At 41.2% G+C, this 19,353-nt stretch overlaps 1 long non-coding RNA gene across 1 annotated transcript in view; it reads left to right on the top strand.

Moving 5' to 3' along the window:
- LOC310765448 overlaps positions 1 to 18,193 on the top strand; it is a 101,954-nt gene extending 83,761 nt beyond the window's left edge. Inside the window, exons 3-4 of the long non-coding RNA XR_014549594.1 lie at positions 4,060 to 4,159; positions 16,559 to 18,193. This is a non-coding gene — a long non-coding RNA (uncharacterized lncRNA). The remainder of the gene's footprint in view (positions 1 to 4,059; positions 4,160 to 16,558) is intronic.
- Positions 18,194 to 19,353: the final 1,160 nt, after the last annotated feature.

Raw genomic sequence — 19,353 nt, 5'->3', positions numbered from 1 at the left:
TCCACTGGCTTTTGAAGATGCACCTGTTTACAAACAGATGTGCACGCAGACATGCACTAACCTCAGAACCACTACACTTGCAGTAGCTCTGGAACTCAGTCTTTCATTCAGAAATTAGTTTTGGGAATAGATTTGCCAATGGACTTGAGGTTTTAGAAGTCTGCAGAGGAAATGAATGGAAAAGGCAGCAAAAAGGCAAGAAGCGAGTTTACATGGTGCTGTAGCACTAAGATGAATTTAAAACAAATGTTCACTAACATCTAGCTGTGCCATCCAGTTTGAGTCTCCATAAAAAAAACACACCTCTATTTTCAACAGAGATCCATGGTCCACTGACCACTTTCCACACTTTCCATTGAAGAAGGTATGGATGGGGGTGGAGGCAGCTCAGAGCTCAGATTAGAACATTCAACAGAGTACAAGAGCTGAATGCAGTTGCTGAACCACAGAACTGGGAGGACGGGAGTGGGGAGGTTGCAGTCCTGTGCACAGCCTGACAAAGCAAGGGTTTCAGCAGGCTAAAGAGGGAACTGAAAAGCATAAGGCTGCATATCTTTTGGAAGTCCCCCCCCACCACCACCAAAGTACAATACAGTTTATTTGCTCTTCCTACAGAAAGCCTTGCAATGGGGCATTCTGGGTGTGGGGATTCTGTGCATCCTAAGCTGGCCCCACTGCCATCAGTTGATGAAATTGGGCACGATGTGCAGAATGTGTCCTGCAATAGGGTTTCTCATGTCAACATAAGCAGGAGGAGTATTACATCCTCTACCAGTGCTTTTTCTAAAATAAATAAATAATGTTTAGGGCTACTCTCATTTTCCTACTCGTATTGAAATACTGCCACTCAATGAGGCCAAACTTAGATTCACAAAATCTTTAGGGGTATGCGTACCCCTGCGTCCCTCCAGAAAAAGCACTGTCATTAGAAAATGCTATAGGGTTCCTTAGCGTCTCTCTTTTCACTCTCTGAATTAGAAAACATTTAGGATGAGAGCTACTAACATGCCCACTCATGTCACCCTCTCTCCCCGTGAAACAATGGGGTGGCTCTAACGAACTTGAATTGCCTCACAGCAGTACCGTTTCTAGGGATGTGGTCCATAGCCCTTTTGTTGTTGTTGTTCGTTTTGCATGCATTGGGTTGACTTCAGCTAGCAGTTTCCTTAACAGCATCTCTAAAAGGCTGCTGCGCTGAGGTCACTTCCTGCTTATTGAAGACAATAATGGTGCAGCCCTGAGAATGTCTCCAGCCAAAAACCAATTCTGCCCAAACATAAACTTCTTCATCAAAAGAATGCAAGCTGAATATAAACATTAACTCATATAATAGCTATTTGCTGAACATTTGACAGGTCAACAGATTTAGCTGAAATAGCAATAATTCTCCACACATCTTCAAATCTGCATCATATGTTTCTTTTGCATGATAGAATTGCAATAGTCATATTTTGAACTTCCTTGATGCTGCCATTTGTTCTGATCTGATAGGAAGATGAGTGCATTCATTTCCCTTGGGGGTGGAGGGTGGGAAAGAAAGCCTGATGAAGAAGTTGGATTAAATTGTGTTCTGTACTACCAATCATCTGTTCAGGGGGAAGGAAAGAGAGAGAAGAGGGCTCCTCCTGAACAGATGATCAGTAATATGTAGTCTCTGCTCCTCGAGCAGGTTTTTTTAACCCAGGGAAATGTCCGCACTAAACTGATTTGCAAATGCTTTGTTTTGCTATTGGAAGGGGGAAATTGCATCCTGTATCTATACACACGTGTATAGATATATTTCTTATTGCACTAAATAAGGCCAAGTTTATCCTGGCCATGACTGTATAGAAGGAGAAAACAGACTTTGGAAATCCATTTAACAGTCTTGTGCAAACTCATCCAGGAAATTTGAGGTACGGCAGTCTCGTCTCAACTTAAAAAGGAGCTCTCTGTATATTCTCTCCCACATACAATGAAAAAAAAAGAAAACGTGTCTTTCCAAGCCAAATCAGGACAACTGTTAACCAAAGAAAGAAAAAAAGAAAATCCTCACAAAAGGAAATTAATGTGCATGGGAAACTGCACACGGGACACTGTGTGATGCCTTAAGTTTGTTGTGTGCTGATTTTCACGTCTCCATCCTGTTTCCTACAGTATTATTTCTGCTAGGTTGCTCCTGTGTCTTCGCCTACTCACTCTTTCCCAGAATCTGATTCCAGTTCCCACTGTCTAGAAAATGGGATTGCCAAGATATTTGTTAAATCATCCGAACCTAAACATGAAGTCAGGATGAGAATATTTGCTTCGGGGATAATAATGAGGAAAGCAGTTGTACTCCTGTGTGGTTGATTTACAGAACAGATGAAGGCATTACGATTTATAAAAACCAAACTAGGTACCTCTCTTCTACAAATAAGAGATTGTTTCATTAGCAAAACAGTGGAGATCTTGCAGTCCAGAAGTGAGGAGAAAGTATGTTTTAAGTAACCCATTACTTTTTGGTTTAATGTTGCTGCTTTAACTTTTTGTAAAGCCGAATGTGTGCCCTGAAGTAAAGCGGCAGATCACAATGTAGAGATTGTGGGATTGTCAATATTAAGGCCATTCTCTGTTGTTTTTAGACACATCTGTTTGCTTTTTAAACAGTTTATTTTACTATTTTACTGTTGTGTGTTTTATTATTTATGCTCCATATCCGACCCTGGGATAAAAGGCAGAATACATATATTGTTTAATGACTTAAGCTAGAGAGGCATGTGTGCTCTCGCAAGTCTGTGTAGCACACTCTGCTGAAATTAACGTGAAAGATGTTGCAACCAATAAACTTCTGTGCATGCATTGGAGCTTGTGACCTAGAAGAGATAAGAGGATAATCATTATTTATATACTGTACTGCCCATTTGGAGTTGCTCGTTAGAGAAAATTCCTCTGGGAAGCAAGATTAGATCAGCTGGACCCAATGGAATCTCTGTGGATAATTTTGTTCTGTTTGCAATCTCTGCACTTCCTCAGGCAGGTTGGTTAGCAGTAGCTCCCATGCATGCGCTTGTTCTGAAATTAGCATGGATCACCAGCATCCCATCTCTGTAGGATTGCCGTGCACACGTGCATTATTAGTTGGAGAGCTTTATTTCAACAGTGCACTCCATTTTCAGAGAGCAAGTAAACGTATTTCAAGTGCCACCAGAATAATCTTTTGGGTCAATAATAGGCTCCCCGGCAGTAGGAAACGATGAACATGCATACTGATTTGCTGATCCTACTTGATCAGTGCATATTCATGTCAAGCACTTTCACATCTGGTGCACAACTGCCAGCTTCCTTCAGAATTCAGATTTTTTTAAAATTAATGGTGGTAACAACATAAAGAGTTAATGTGACTAAATTGTACTGCTCTTCTACACATTTTATTTATTGCTTAACAATAAAACAACAACAACAAAACAACAAAACAACTAATAATAATAATAATAATAATAATAATAATATGCCAATCTGGACAGCTCCCAATAAAAGATTAAAAGCACAATGAAACATTAATTAACTATTCAAAACTTCCCTGTACAGAGCTGCCTTCAGATGCCTTATAAAAGTCAAATTGTTATTTATCTCCTTAACGTCTGATGGGAAAGCATTCAATAGGGTGGATGTCACTATCGAGAAGGCCCTCTGCTTCCCTGTAGCTTCGTTTCTCACAAGGGGGAACTGCCAGAAGGCCCTCGGAGCTGAACCTCAGTGTCCAGGCTGGGCGATGGGGGTGGAGAAGTTCCTTCAGATCTACAGGGCTGAGGCCGTTTAGGGCTTTAAAGGGCAGCTCCAATACTTTGAATTGTGCTTGGAAATGTACTGGGATCATGGAATTCACCCAGTGTGATACAGTGGTATTTCATATTGAAAAGCACCATCTTCCTACCTATGGTCTTCCCTGCAGAATATTACATATTATATTCGGATAACAAATTTTCTTACAAAAGATTTTATTTGGAAAATCCTACACTGTTTGCAAATTAGGAAATGGCAGGTGTAATAATTTGGTCCTTTGGTTGCTGATATAACAAGTTGCATTTATTTTCTCAGATTGCAGCAATATGATGAACGTGCAGTGCAAGAGAATCTTCAAGACAGCATGAAGTTGAAACCAGGAAAAATGGCAAATATGAAATAAGGAAAATGTGAGGTACGTCTCTACCTGCCACTAAAGGTGAGGTTGGTGTAGACTGATGTCAGCTGAATGAAAAACAAATGGGCTTGCAAAACACTTTCCATTCTCTTTTACTTTTCTACCTATTCCTACATTTGCCTATGGCCATTCACTTTGTCAAAACCTTGGCAATATCTGATACCTGGATTTTTCATCGGCATTTTTGAAAACTGAACACAGCAACCAACGACAAATCAATCTGATATGTAGAACAGAATAGACACCATTCTTGAAAAAGAGATGTGTAACTGAGTGAATGGAAATTTTGAAACCAGTTGTAGTAGTGCAGATGTTAATGTTGTTGGGGTTTTTTGTGCGAGAATATAAACATAAGAAAAGCACTGCTGGATCAGGCCAATGGCCCTTTGAGTCCAGCATCTTGTTCTCATGGAAGCCAACCAGATGCCCATTGGAAGTACAGAAGCAGGACATGAGCTCAACATCACCCTCCTCACCTGTGATTCCCAGCAACTGGTAGAGTCTTACACATTGTAATAGAAACAAAGAAACAAAGAAAAAGGGACACGGGTGGCGCTGTGGGTTAAACTACAGAGCCTAGGACTTGCCGATCAGAAGGTCAGCAGTTCGAATCCCCGCAACGGGGTGAGCTCCCATTGCTCGGTCCCTGCTCCTGCCAACCTAGCAGTTCGAAAGCATGTCAAAGTGCAAGTAGATAAATAGGTACCGCTCCGGTGGAAAGGTAAATGGCGTTTCTGTGCGCTGCTCTGGTTCGCCAGAAATGGCTTAGTCATGCTGGCCACATGACCCAGAAGCTGTACACCGGCTCCCTCGGCCAGTAAAGCGAGATGAGCGCCACAACCCCAGAGTTGGGTCACGACTGAATCTAATGGTCAGGGGTCCCTTTACCTTTACCTTTAAACAAACAAAAATAGTTCAAATGTGTGGTTTCCAAACTGATCAAAATAATATTTAGGAGCAACCCAGTTTCAGCCTTGCTGGGCAGCAGTGGCCTTTTTCCAAAATGGCTGCTTCAGTGATGGAAACTGAAAAAAATGATATATATATATATATATATATATATATATATATATATATATATATATAAAATATTCCCAAAAGAGCCCCAGGGCGGCAAACAACAAACTAGCAAAACAATACATTTTATAATAATATAAAGACATTAGGAGCATCTAAAAACAGGTAAAATTTATAAATGAAGTTATTCCAATGTAATACCAGCCTTTCAGATGTAATAAGATGTAGAATAATAACATATGTTCTTTTGGTACTTTATGCTTTGAGGGTGTATTCGCATGAGTGCACTGCATACCAAAATTTCATCAATGACATTGACATGTACATGACCACAGATGTCTTCATTGCAATTCATTCTTCTGATGCGGACATTTTCCAGAACAGTCTGTTTTACATCCACAGTAATCACTTCATAGCAAAAATCCTAAACCTGTGAAAGAGTAATCCAATGTGGTTTCCATCCCGTTGCTCCAATTATAACCCCTGTGCTGACAGAGGTTGCAAGTAACCACTTCTTCACCCCCATACACATAGCTGTCAACATTCCCCGTTTTTAAAGGGAAATTCCCTTATTCCAAATAGGATTCCTCGCAAGAAAAGGGAAAAGTTGACAGCTATGCCCATACATGAATAGCCTAGTAGACGGCAATGCATGATATGTTATTGCAACATTTCTTTTATTGATTGAATGTATTTGATGGAACTACCATGTGAAAAGGGACGCGGGTGGCGCTGTGGGTTAAACCACAGAGCCTAGGACAGGCTAGTCCTTTGCTTACTAATAAAAGCTTCCTCTAACTCTAAGATGGGTGGTGCTGTGGGTTAAATCACAGAGCCTAAGACTTGCTGATCAGAAGGTCGGCGGTTCGAATCCCCGCGACGGGGTGAGCTCCCATTGCTCGGTCCCTGCTCCTGCCAACCTAACAGTTCAAAAGCACATCAAAGTGCAAGTAGATAAATAGATACTGCTCCAGCGGGAAGGTAAACGGCGTTTCCGTGTGCTGCTCTGGTTCGCCAGAAGTGGCTTAGTCATGCTGGCCACATGACCCGGAAGCTGTACGCTGGCTCCCTCGGCCAATAAAGCGAGATGAGCACCCCAACCCCAGAGTCGGCCACGACTGGACCTAATGGTCAGGGTCCTTTACCTTTTTTTACCATGTGAAAAGCAGCACTTGCCTCTCTTCATTCAGTGATATATATTCAACACAGTTGTACATCAGTGCAAAGTACCTTTCAATCCTACCTAAAAATATGTATTGAACTCCATGAGTTTCAACACTGAAAATCTGAGTGTGTCTGAAATCCTGAAGACTGACCACATGTCCCATGCTGTGAGGTCCTACTTCCTGCAAATGATGACGTGGCGTCTCAAACTATGGATTCATGAAAGAGAATCAGTGCCTTGGTCATCTTCTCACCAAGTTTCATAGCCATATCACAAACATCTCTGTGTGTAAAGTGCTTTGCCAGACCAAAGCCACAGCTTAACAGAAATCTGCAAAAAGAATAAAATGGCGAGGGCTTCAGTGTAAAATTCAAGAGTCCTGATCTCTTTTCTCAAGCAGTTATCAATGAAAGCAGCATCTTACATGAGGAACATTATTCTTGATTGCATTTCTTCATGCTTGTATGGGGTGACAGCACTAATGTCAAAATGATGGATGGTGGAAATTGCTGGCTAATCAAGATTATTTTGTAGATACGCCTTGAGATAATCTCTACAAGAACTTTGAACAATTCAGTCTTGTTTTCAAAATCCATAGCAGTTGATGGACAGAGGTGTCTCATACTCGCATCACATTCCATGCAACATCCGTTGACTAGTATGCATGACTAGAAAACCAATTCAGCATACCCGTGACACTTAAGAGCAGTCCCAATGTTGAGTATACTTATCTATCCAGGACCATCAATAGCTACTGCATTAACACCAGGGCAAGTGTTATCCGTGTTTGAAAAACAAAGACACTGTACCATCAGCGTAAACCTGAGTTCTCGAAATACTAAAATAGGTGGTGATCTCTGCTGTCTTTATGTGACAAATTACTGGTAATTGCGTATTATTTCCATGACTTGGCAATGACTGCTGGGGCTCAACAGGGTAAATGGGATATGGGAGTGCTCTGCAAAATGTAAGTATAGCAGGCAGCCAAGGTAGTTCACTGATGACCTTTCAGTGTATCGCCAGTGACACCCATATATATATATATATAACCCCTTTAGAAGGGGGACCCTGGAATCGCCGCCGCTGAAGTCACCACTTCACGCCCCCCCCCCCCATATGGGGAAGAAAAGACTGAAGGATTCCACCCAAGGCCATAACCAACAAAGTTGTGACGAATTGCTACGGGGAAGACAAAAGCTGCCAATGCAGGAAAATTTCTTCCTGGTCCTTTAACAGCAACAAGTCAAAGACCGTAGTAGCGCCTGCTAAACAGGAAGAAAAAGTTAACCTGCAAACAAGAAACATTAAACAAAGGTAAGGTAGGGAGGAGGAATCTCCAGAGTCAACTGCCTGGCTATTGTCGGCTCCACCCCCTATTTATAAATGGGGCTGGCCCCACCTCCCAGCAAGAAACTTGGTTACTGAGGCTGGGTGTGAACCTCCAAAAATTAACACTGAGAGGCAAACCAGCCCCTGTTTGCCAGTAAGCTCCCTGGGAACTGTAGCACCATGCGTAATCCCACAAAGGGCACCCACAATGTAAAGTGTGAGTGCTCATTATATCAGTCGGTTTGTGGTTTCTTATTTTGGTACAAGTTTTCATTGTTAGATAAACCACCACTTGCCTCTATTGATGCAACTTCAGATGCGACGCTGCTGTGCTTTCTCTGCATCGCACAGTTGAATCATAGGCACTGCAAAATGATGAATGCTGAACACCAAGAAGCATCGTCTGTGATACTACTCACGCCTTACAAAGCCATCTCTATGAGGGCTGTGAATACAGTGTATTTCCACAGTCTGGTATAAATCAGCTTTCCCCAACTTGGTGGTGTTTTGTGCTGCAACTGAAACTCCCATCAGCCCCAACCACCATCGCCAAAGGTCAGGAATGATGAAAGTTGACTTCCAATTATATTTGGAACACACCTGCTTAGAGGAGGCTAGTATAAATGGATCACTAAAGGAGTTTTGGACAAGCATCACAACACACTATTTTATCGGTTTCTGCTAGATGCTGTGCTTCCTGTTCACACGCACATTTGGGATTGTTTCCCCAATATCACAGATTCCAAGAGCACATGCCATCTTTGAGACTGTGCAGCAAACCAGGAATAATTGAAATTAGTTTATTCTTGTAATACATAGCATTGTAGTTGCTTATCCTGTCCACACCTTGTTCTTTGAATTGGACTCCCCCCCCCCCAAGACCGGCCACATAAAGTGCCATTTTTGTGTCCGTTGTTTGAGACGTATGACATCTCTATAGAATTTTGTAATGCAGTCAAGATGATAAATGGCACGATTTGCCACTAATTGCAACCTGATGGGAACTTTGATGTCCCTCAGCTAGGTGGGGAGTAAATTTGGTTCAGTTCTCATTTCCCGAAACAATATGCCGACCAAAGAGCAGCTACTTATTTGAAATTTACACTTTCTGAATTTTGTGGTTCAGTTCTTGAACAACACAATGCTGGAAAAAATGTTATATTAGAGGAGAAAGTGATATATAAAATGCATGTGTTAGTGAAGATAACATATAATGTGCATTATATCAGGGGAAATTGTTTTCCAAAATGTGCATATCAGGCAAAACAGCATGCAAAAGTGTACATATTAGGAGAAAAGTGTACTAAAATGCTGGTGATTTTCATGAGTGCTTTAAAGAAAATCACAAGCTAATGCAGTGAACTGTACTTGAGGTTGGCAAAATGAGAAAACGAGAGAAATTGACAATGGCATGTTTGTCCATCTGTACCCTCAACTCTGTCATAACCTTTCAGACTCGATATTTAAGATTGAACCTCAGTGCTTTTGTCAGTTTAACTTTGTCCCCTTACGTCAGAAAAAAAGGAACCTTGAAGATCGACTAACATTGCCTACTAATTAAAAACACTAATTTAATCACAAACTGAAATTGTAAATAAATTAATAATAATTAAGAAACCAAGCACTTTAAAATGAATAATATAAAACCAATGCAATAAATATCAGCAAAGCTGTTATAAATTAGAATTGATTCTATGCCAATTTGTCATCAGCAGGCAGAATACTACATTTGAGCCAAATCCCAATACTTCTGCTGGTTGCAAATTAACTTCCATCTTTGATGTGCAGCAGACAGTTGCTTTGGGTGCTGTTTCTTGTGCAAATCGGCTGTTTGAAGCATAGCATGGGCAGTTGCATTTATGAAGTTATACTTTGTTATTGCTTTCCCTCAGCCTCAAAAGTATTAAGTTTAATAGCATATTTATATTAAAGTGTAGGAAGAAACCACCAAACCACCGACTCTAAAACCTGAAAGCACTGCATTTCCAATAGTCAGTTTAAGTACTGTGAATAACTGCCACAAACATATGGATGGAAATTAATTTTAGGGTTGAGTTGAAATTTCTTGGAAAATAATATTCTGATAAATTATCTGATTAATTCCTTTGCTGAAGGTGGGGTGTCCCTGAATCCTCCCCTCTGAGGTATGCTTTGGCCCAGTTCTTTAGTTCAGTTGGTAGAGCATGAGACCCTTAATCTCAGGCAAGACTTGCATTTTCTAAAGGAAGCTTCCTGCCCATTTCCCAATACCTGTAATAAACTTACCGTAATTGACACTGTTTGTTAACCATGTTGGTGACTGGTGTTGGTACGGATGAGTTTTTGATGTGATAGTTCTTAGAAATTTTCTGCTGATTTCAGTGGCGTAGCGTGGGGGGTGCAGGGGGGCCGGCCGCACCGGGCGCAACATCTGGGGGTTAGGGTTAGGGGGCGCAAATCCATGGGTTAGGGGGCGCAAATTACTTGCCTTGCCCCGGGTGCTGACAACCCACGCTACGCCACTGGCTGATTTTATTTTTTTGCTCCCACCCAAACTGTTGAAGAACATATTGCGGGCATGTGGCAGCCATTCACTTGCATGGGAAAGAATTGGGATGAAGATAATCCTACTTACTCTGCCTGATGATCCCAGCTTTGAAAAATAATTCTCCTGTTTTAAATACCCAGCCTCTTCACCAGCATAGCTCTGGTCTGAGATTTATTTCATGGTCATACTAGAGTATGACAGAATTTTGGACGGAGGAAAAATCTCCTGCCTTTCTAATAGTAGTAGTTAGTGTCACCAAATGTAATGGATTGGCACAAAGTTCAGCACGGACAAAATGAAGCAATTATTCAAACAACATTTAATTAACATACAGAATTCATTACCACAAGTTATTATGGCCACTAGCTGAGATGCCTTTTATGAAGGAGTAGACAAATTCGTGAAGGATGGGCATTTAGTGAAATGGAACTACTAAATTGTACACTAGTGTTGAATGCTTCGTGCTGAGCAAGTGAACATCATTAGTTTTGATGGTCTGCTTTAGTCTAGTCACCCTTAGCAGAAAAGTTCCAGGCTGATCACTGGGTGACCTTGGCCCAGACTTTGTCTCTCAGCCTACCCTACCTCAGACGGTTCCTATGAGAATTAAATGGAGTGAGTGAACCATGTTTGCCACCTTGAGCACCTTGGAAGAAAGGTGGAATGCAAATGCAGTCAGCCGGTCGATCAAAAACTATTCATCTAGCCATGCAACGAAGGAAGCTCAACACTCACATTACCTCGTGGGCAGCTGTAATGTGCTCTGAATTTGCCACTTGAGCCAAGTTTGGGTTTTGTGGAATTGTAACTTAAGAGCTAAGCTTAAATTACTCTTGCCTCAGGGATGCCGTCTAAACCTTTCACAGTTACATTTGCAAGTTTTTACTGTGTGGAGTACAGCTATCACCCAGTATATTCTCCATCCTTCTAGCAGCCAACAGGAATGTGGTGCTGAGATTTCACATGGGGTGTAACCATCATAAGTGAGTAATTGCGTATAAACAGGCAGCAGAGCGGGGAAGGGGAGAACTTGTCACAGCTATCCTATTTTGGGTAGCATTCCCATGGCAAGAACAATGTGTGGTCCAGCGCTCTGTTAACATAACTTATTAAACTTTCTACAAGTGAATACATAGAGGTGAGAAAGCAAAGAAAAAAGACGGGGTGTGAAACATCCCAAACTTACAGAAGTAATAATGAAATAGTTTCCTTCTCTGCAGAAGCTATCATGTTCAGTTACGAAGCAAAGTCTGCATGTGGAAACCCAATAGTGTCAGAGATAACAGTGCTAATTGGTAGTGTCCTCTGGGAATCAGCTTCACTGTGACAGTCATTAATGTCAACAATCACCGCAATTAACTCTTGATAGAGCAAATCCTTCATGATTATTTCTTTATAGCCAGAGAAACTATTAGAGCTCTCCAAAACGGTAGGCCCACTGCAGCCATTGCTAACCACCTTTACGTCTAATTTATTTCAACTTGAGTGACTCAATTACATGCATGTCATTGCCCTTGAAATCAGCAAGGCTTGATAGTGCTTAACGTTGCCTGAGTCATGCCAATTATTTTTATGTAAACAGTGCTATGCATTAATGTACCTGGTACTTTTCATGATAAGCAAAGGAGCCAGAAAAACCTCTCCTGATTTCTGGAAATTATGGTGTCATCAGTGTCCTGTTTTATTTGATTTCTTCTACAGGAACAAATAAACCTACCTAGATGGTTTGGCAGACAATTTTACTCTCCCAAGGCAAATTCCCATACCTATTGGGGTGGCAAAAATGTCCCCCCCCCCTGCCCCCGCAAAAAAGCGATGTGTTGTGTCAGAAGAAGGACACTTAATTTTACTTCTCTAGAGCGTGTTCTCCTTCATGGAGAGCACGTGTTGCGGTGGGGGCTGCCAGGACACTCCAAAGTTGGGGGCGGGCTAACTGATCGTTGGCCACTGATGCGATTGGGGCTTCCCTTGTTGTTGGGAAGAAATTAATGTTGCCATTTATTGATTGACAGCCAGAAATGCTAAAACTCCTTGCACGAGGCTAGGGCTTCCTCTTTTCGCCCGTGCATCAGATTGCCTGTCCCCCCCCCCCTAGAATCAGGGTTGTTCGCTTTGACCTTGCTATGCCTGTCATGGGGTCGTCTGCTTTGGAGCGGGGGCCTGGTAGGAATTTTGTCCATCTGGCTGATTGGCTGGGGCCATTTGGTTTTTGCCTACTGCGTAGCAAATAGTCACAACTTGTAAGGTTGCAGTTAGGCATTGGTTTATGGTTTGGTTGGTTGAGGGGCATGGATTGGCTGTGCCTGCCCCTCTAATGCTGCTGCTGCAAGGGATTCAGTTAAAGGAATTGGGGGCTAACTATTGCTTGTCCACTCTGTCAAGGGGGCTCGGGCCATAGCAATGAGCTCCTGGTTGCATTTGGGGTGAGGGCAGGTAACCCCCTGCTCCGCGTAACCCCCAAGTGTATTCCCCCATTCTGACTTTCGCATCGTGCGGAATGTCAGTCTGTCCCCCATGGTGGGGGCAGATAGTCGCAACCAATGCCTAAGCAACCACTCACAAATTTGTATTTTAATAAAGTTGTGGCCAAAATTATGCCAAAAACCTTAAACAAAAATTCTGTGTGATGTGTGAGTTATTGGGGTGGCCCTGGGGACCTCGACACGCAAATCAGTTTTTGTTTGAAAAGCCATGTGGAAAATTCTTTTGCCTAAGAAATTTCACCATCTGGGGCAAAAAAGAGAAAGAACCCCAAACACAAGAATCAACTGGGATTTTCTGGATATATTTTATGCCAGTTGGATTTTTTTTACCCCAACATATCATACCACTTGGGACAAAAGAAAGACGCCGAATTCAGGATTTGATTGATGGACTTATTATGCCTCAGGTGCTTTTTATGTACTTGGGGAGGGGGGAAATAACTGAAATCGGGAAACACAATGTTTACTACTGTGAGAGTGCCAGTATCATATAAAGGATTATGTTATAGGTCTACTTTTGTGTCAGTTCTACAGTGAAAAGTACACTGAAGGTTGACAGCATCCCACCCCAATTCGTTGGAGAAAGGTTTTCATTATATATAATATGCATAGGATCTGCTTATTAAAGTAAACACAAAACATATATTTGAGTAAATTAATGGCCTTAAGTTCTTCTTGGCCTCCAGATAGATAGATGAATGAATGAACAACATTGTTTCATTTTAATTAACCATTTAAAAGATGTCGCTTGGCCTAGCAGTAAAGCAAATGTTCTCTGCAACACAGCACCCATATTTTCAATTTAGGTCAAGCCATCAAAGACGATGCAAAGGATTGAAGACGGAAGATGAGATGCTCTATTTCACATATTCGCCCTCTGGAAGAGCTGGCAAAAGCAGCCACTTAAATTAAGTACAGGTCATCAGACAAGATATTTAATCTATTCCTAAGACAGACAACTTCCACAGCCGAAATCCCCATGGCCTTTAAAGCAACACAATGAACTACTTCCTCGTGTACTCCTGTCAAGTCATGTTAGGTTCCTTCTTTTTTAGAAGTGATATTTCATGTACGCTTATGACCATATTGCTCAGAGCAAGGAAAAGTGTTTTGGTTTATTTATGACCTACTAACCTTAAATAAAGAACAAAAAAAAAAGTTTCAGCCAATCTGAATGTTCTCAGAAGCCCAGAGATATGAAATGAACATAAAATAAATCTGGCATTTGTAGTGCAGACCAGCAAAGGCACACATGGCCAATCCACAGGGTTTCTTTAAAAAGAAGACGATGGAAACCAGATGATGGAAGAGGCAGGGGGAGAAGTCATTGTTGCCCAGTGTGTAATGTGAAAGGCAGACCACAGAACTGAAAGTTTAGGAGAGAATAGGGATTTTCCAACTGCACTCAAGGTGAGAAATAACAGGAGAATGAATGGTAGTACTGAGCTTTCCAGTACTTTATTGGGGAGGCAAAATGAAAATGTGAAGCAGCCAGCTCTATTGTTTGAAGACTGAATGAAATGGAACCGACATAACTAAGGGACACATTTGCCTGTTTGATAGCAAGGAAGTAAGATACAGAATTAGGTGGTGGTGGGGAATAGAGTCACAGGAAGAAGACAGCAACTGAAAAATAAATACAGAAAGGAAGGGAATAATTGGAAGACGTTAAACATGACTAGTCCCAAACTATGAAGTCTGCTCTCTTTATTGGGACAATGGTGAACACATGCAGATTCATTCAAAAGGCTATAAGGCACAAAAGACTTGCAGTGATGTGAATACTGAATAAGTCTTTCTGAGCTGAAACTACTCAGAAGTCTCAAGCAACCAGAAAGAGGAAAAGCACGGTTTTATTTTATTTTGACTAGGAAAGGTATGTCTTAATCGGTACTCAGAACAGCAAAGAATGATCTCTGGTAACAATCCTACACATTGCAGCAGGGCTGGAGATGGCTTCAACAAGAAGGCAATTTTCAGCAGCATTTTCCACGCCAACCATACCACCCCAGCTCAATGAGTGGAGGCAGATGACTGAACTGTTCACATGACACTTGTGGTTAATTTACAATAGCCCCCTAACCCATTTGATTCTCATAACAATTGTGTGATGTAGGTTAGGGTGAGAAACACTGGCACCAGTGACTTAATGGCTGAGTATTTGAACCTGGTCTGTGCTGAGCAGTCTACAGTTGTTTTATTCTTCTAGTTAGGCCGAGGTGTCTACTCAAGTTTTGGCTTAGAAATGGAATTAAAAGCAATAATCCAATGTAGCAGTATGGGAAGGACATACTAGGAGCAGTTCCTTTGCTGCTTGAATCACTTTTTTGTGTGTAGTAGCATGCATTATTTTATTAAGAATGTTATTGTTGAAGCTATTTGGGTTTCAGCTTACACTGGTGGTGGTTATTTGTTTTAACTGGCCTTTGTTTTTCAGAAAACTGTTAATACCCCTGCCATTGTTAGTTTTTATACTGCATTATTTTTATAAAGTTGTAGGCTTGGGTGGGCTATGCCCCAAAGGACAGCACATAAATCACTTTATAAATTAAAAATAAATGCAAACTAACTCAGAAAGTCCAAAATTGAAATAATGCCCTGAGGCATTAAAAACAGCTCTTGCTTAAACTTCCCAACTTTTGTAGGAAACTTTGGTCAAAACTTAGGCATGCATGCTTGGGAGTAAGTCCCAATAAACTCAAGAGGACTTACTCATAAATAACCAAGTGTGGGATTGGGCTGCTCCTCTTCTCCCATGGCCCATTGTGATCGAAAACTACTTGAGAAGCTAATCTTCATCACCCTATCCTTGCATACAGCAACCAAGTGTGATTAGTAAGACAGTCCCCTCCATATAAATAGTTCTTAACAACAACAACAACATGAGAGGACAGGTTTACACCCTTAATGCGCTTACAATCCAAATATCAACACAATGAAGGAAACAGGGATGTATGAAGGCAGGGACCAGAAGGTAGAAAGTATTCAATTATGTTTCCCACAGTTATGGAATTCCTTCACTTAGAAACTCACCTCAGGCCAAGCCTGGAGATTTGCTGAAAGATGTTATAAGATGCTTTCTATTATGTTTTTTTGTGATCAGGGACAAGTCTGAGATGGCAGTTGGGGCCATGTGTATCTCAAATTAATATTGATATATATTTAATGTTTAACATTGAAATTGTGCTGTCTATTTTATACGGGATATTTAAAGAATTATTGTTAAGTTTGGGGGCTCAAACGATGCAATAAATTGCCTGAAACACCAGGATAGGAGTCTGGGAAAGGGGGGAGAGATAACACAGCTGGGAACTCGGAAACTGAGAGACTGAGTTGTGCACAGGGATGTCCCCACTCCAAATCTCTGTCTCTGTCCTGACCTCATTCAGTAGCCTGAGGCAAGCTCAGTTCTCTAACTTGGGAAAAATAATAATGACCTGCCTTATACGGTTGTTGTAAGGGTCTATTAGATCATGTATGTTATGCTCTTAGCACAGCCAAGTGCTATATAAATGCTAGGCATTTTTGGATCTGAACAATGGACTAAAGCTATTACTATTCTGCACAATTTCCTTCCCAGTTTTGTTTTGTTTTGAAGAAAAGATAAACCAGGGGGGACGTTTTGATCTGATGTTAGACTTTCCTCCCAGGATTTGAGGGCTGTATCGCCCACTATTCCTGTACCCACTGTCCCTGAAATTAGGGGTTAAATGGCTCACAGCAATTATTTGCTGAGAATTGTTTGACGGAACAATTTAACGGGATGGGCCAATGGTCAAGTGTTGGGGGACCACCAAATTAAAACTGAGTTTTCTATGGAACTGGAATCATTGTCTTTTCTTAAAATTTCTCTTTTCCCCCTCCCCTACTTTCAGACATTTGCGGGTGGAGCCTGTGAAGTCTGTGGAGTTCTGCTTCTTGTGGTTGCTTCAGTGAACATTCAACGCTGTCGGTGAGTTTGGGATTAAAGTGAAAACCATCGACCGTTGATTGTACCCTCCAGCTAACCATCCTCCTCTTTGCTTCATGCGTGCAGACCTTTCGCTGAAGACAGCCGCAAAACCAGCGCACAAGATATTTGGGTTTCTCGGTGGGGGAGGGGAAGAGATGAGGGAGCCCATCTTCCCTTGCAGGGTTTCACAAACACAAAAGGTCACAATTAACATTCATTGCTGTCGGTGGGTTTAACTATGTGGACAAGCTCACTGAACAATGAATGCAACTGTGACCCCACTTTTTACAATCGCAGTCAAGAGGAATACTGGCTTTGAAACCAGCACCCAAGGTGGATCTCTTTGGCTGAAAACCTACGCTTCATAAATCAAGAGGCTCAGATAATTTCAAATTGCTCGCTTGTCTGTGTCGTGTGGGGCCAGGAAGACCTCCGAGGATGTCACTTCACTGAATTTCATGATTATGTCAAATAAAAGTCTTTACTTTTTATCTACCGTTTATTACCTAGATTGGAGGTTCTTAACCTTGTTTTACCATGAATATTCTTTAAAAAAAACAACAACACTGATTTGCTATCCTAAAGGACCTTCAATGTAATTAAGGCTAGTAACACTCACAGCAAAACTCATTACTGCCCTTATGTAGGAAAAAGAAGGTCAAACAAAAGAAGGAGGAACAGGACCCCATGGGAACGTACCATGTTTTAAGATCTGTGGTGGAAGGGGGGCGCAAACAAAAATTCAGTGAACGAATGAACACAACTTTATTGTGCTGATTGGACCTAACGTAGAACCACAATGACCAATCAGGACACATGATGGGAGGGATTAGGGAGGAGCTAACCCCTCCTATGGAGGTCTTGCCTAGGCCCCTGAGAAAAAGCAGAAACATAGGAAGCCGCTTTATAACAAAATAGACACTAGTACATCTATGTGTAGCTCAGTATAGTTTGTTTCCTGGTCTTACCTGAAAATGCCAGGGATTCAACTTCAACCCTTTTACATTCAAATCTGTGCTTTACCATGAAGCTTTGGTCCTCTCCTAGATACACATTCATGCACAGGTTACATCAAAACAGAAGGAAGGAAGGAGTCTTTGTTTTCTTCCAGGAGGTTGTCTCATATCCCTAAACTACCTTAGAGGTGGAACGCAATCCACGTGTGCTACTGTGACAACAGCTCATTTAAATTTTGTCCTAGAACAAGAGTATTCTTGTGATTTTGTGTTTTAATTTGCATATGTTATGCTTCAGAAGCTTGTGCCTGGGTGTTTTATTTTTACATCAGATGAATATTTTTCTTTGTACATAATTTGTTTTAAGGGTACAGTTTCCTGACAGTAAGGTTGATACAATTGATACCAACACTCCCTTTTTCCAAAGTATTGTAAGCCACACCCTCCTCATAAAAAAAGCATCACTAGGTATTTTTATTTAAAAAGAATTCAGGTAATATTTTCCAGATGGAAAGAGCGATCTGTTGCAGAAGGTGCTGTTCAAATAATTGTAACAACTTGATTTTGGAGCCTGTTATTATAAATTGCTTAACTCTGTTGCATTTTCAAGTGCTGTGAATTATTTTCATTATATATTACATTCTTTTCAAATATTTTTGATACTTATTGGAATGAAGAATGTCAGGTATTGAGAAGACAAATATCCTGCTGTTTAAGTGGAATTTTTAATGAATGCATCATTGATATTTAGCAGTAATTGGTTAATGCATCAGAACGACAGCTCCAGATGAAAACGAATTTCTTTTAGGATGAAAAGTGGTATATTAGTTGCCTGTTCTTTTATAATATTTGGTTGTCTAAGTATTTAAAATTATCGCTGTTTCAAGTAATTCATTTTGGAGTTGTGCTGCTTTTCTCACAGTGTTGGAAAAGTTTTAATAAATATGCATTATTAAAGAAGCAAGAGAAAAGGCAAGCTGGCCACAGGCACACTGGCCAGAAGACCAATGTCTGTTGAGAAGTTGTACATGCGTACATGCAAACTCTTCCCAACGAAAGGAAGATCTGGTTGCTGGCAGCTTGCTCCCTCGTTCCCTCTCAAAGATAAGTCTGCTGCAACTACCAGTTGCCCTATGGCCTACGTAAGCAAGGAAGGAACAATCTGCTGTCATACACAATAACTATAAATCCCAGAACTTCTGGGGGTTATACCTCTTCCTTCAATCAATATCATGTATATATGAAAACAATTCTCAGAATCAATTCCATAAGACAATGCTTCTGAATATGCAAGTGGCATTTAGCTATAATGAGTTAACCATTGATAAACATATCTTCCACTGTGGATTTGCACAATCCTTTTTTTAAAGTCAGCTCAGATATCACCACAACTTTGGATTGCATAAGTTATTAAGTTCACTTTGTGAAGAAGCATTAATAATAATAATAATAATAATTTATTATTTATACCCTGCCCATCTGGCTGGGTTTCCCCAGCCACTCTGGGAGGCTTCCAACAGAATATTAAAATACAACAGTCTATTAAATATTAAAAGCTTCCCTAAACTGGGCTGCCTTCAGATGTCTTCTAAAAGTCTGGTAGTTGTTTTTCTCTTTGACATCTGGTGGGAGGACGTTCCACAGGGCGGGTGCCACTACCGAGAAGGCCCTCTGCCTGGTTCCCTGTAACTTGGCTTCTCTGCAGCGAGGGAACTGCCAGAAGGCCCTCGGCACTGGACCTCAGTGTCTGGGCAGAACGATG

Source organism: Podarcis filfolensis (assembly GCF_964270895.1).
Source record: "Podarcis filfolensis genome assembly, chromosome: 6".
NCBI classification, from domain to species: Eukaryota; Metazoa; Chordata; class Lepidosauria; order Squamata; family Lacertidae; genus Podarcis; species Podarcis filfolensis.
Note: the sequence above shows the minus strand (reverse complement) of the source record. Positions and strands in the feature narration are given on the sequence as shown.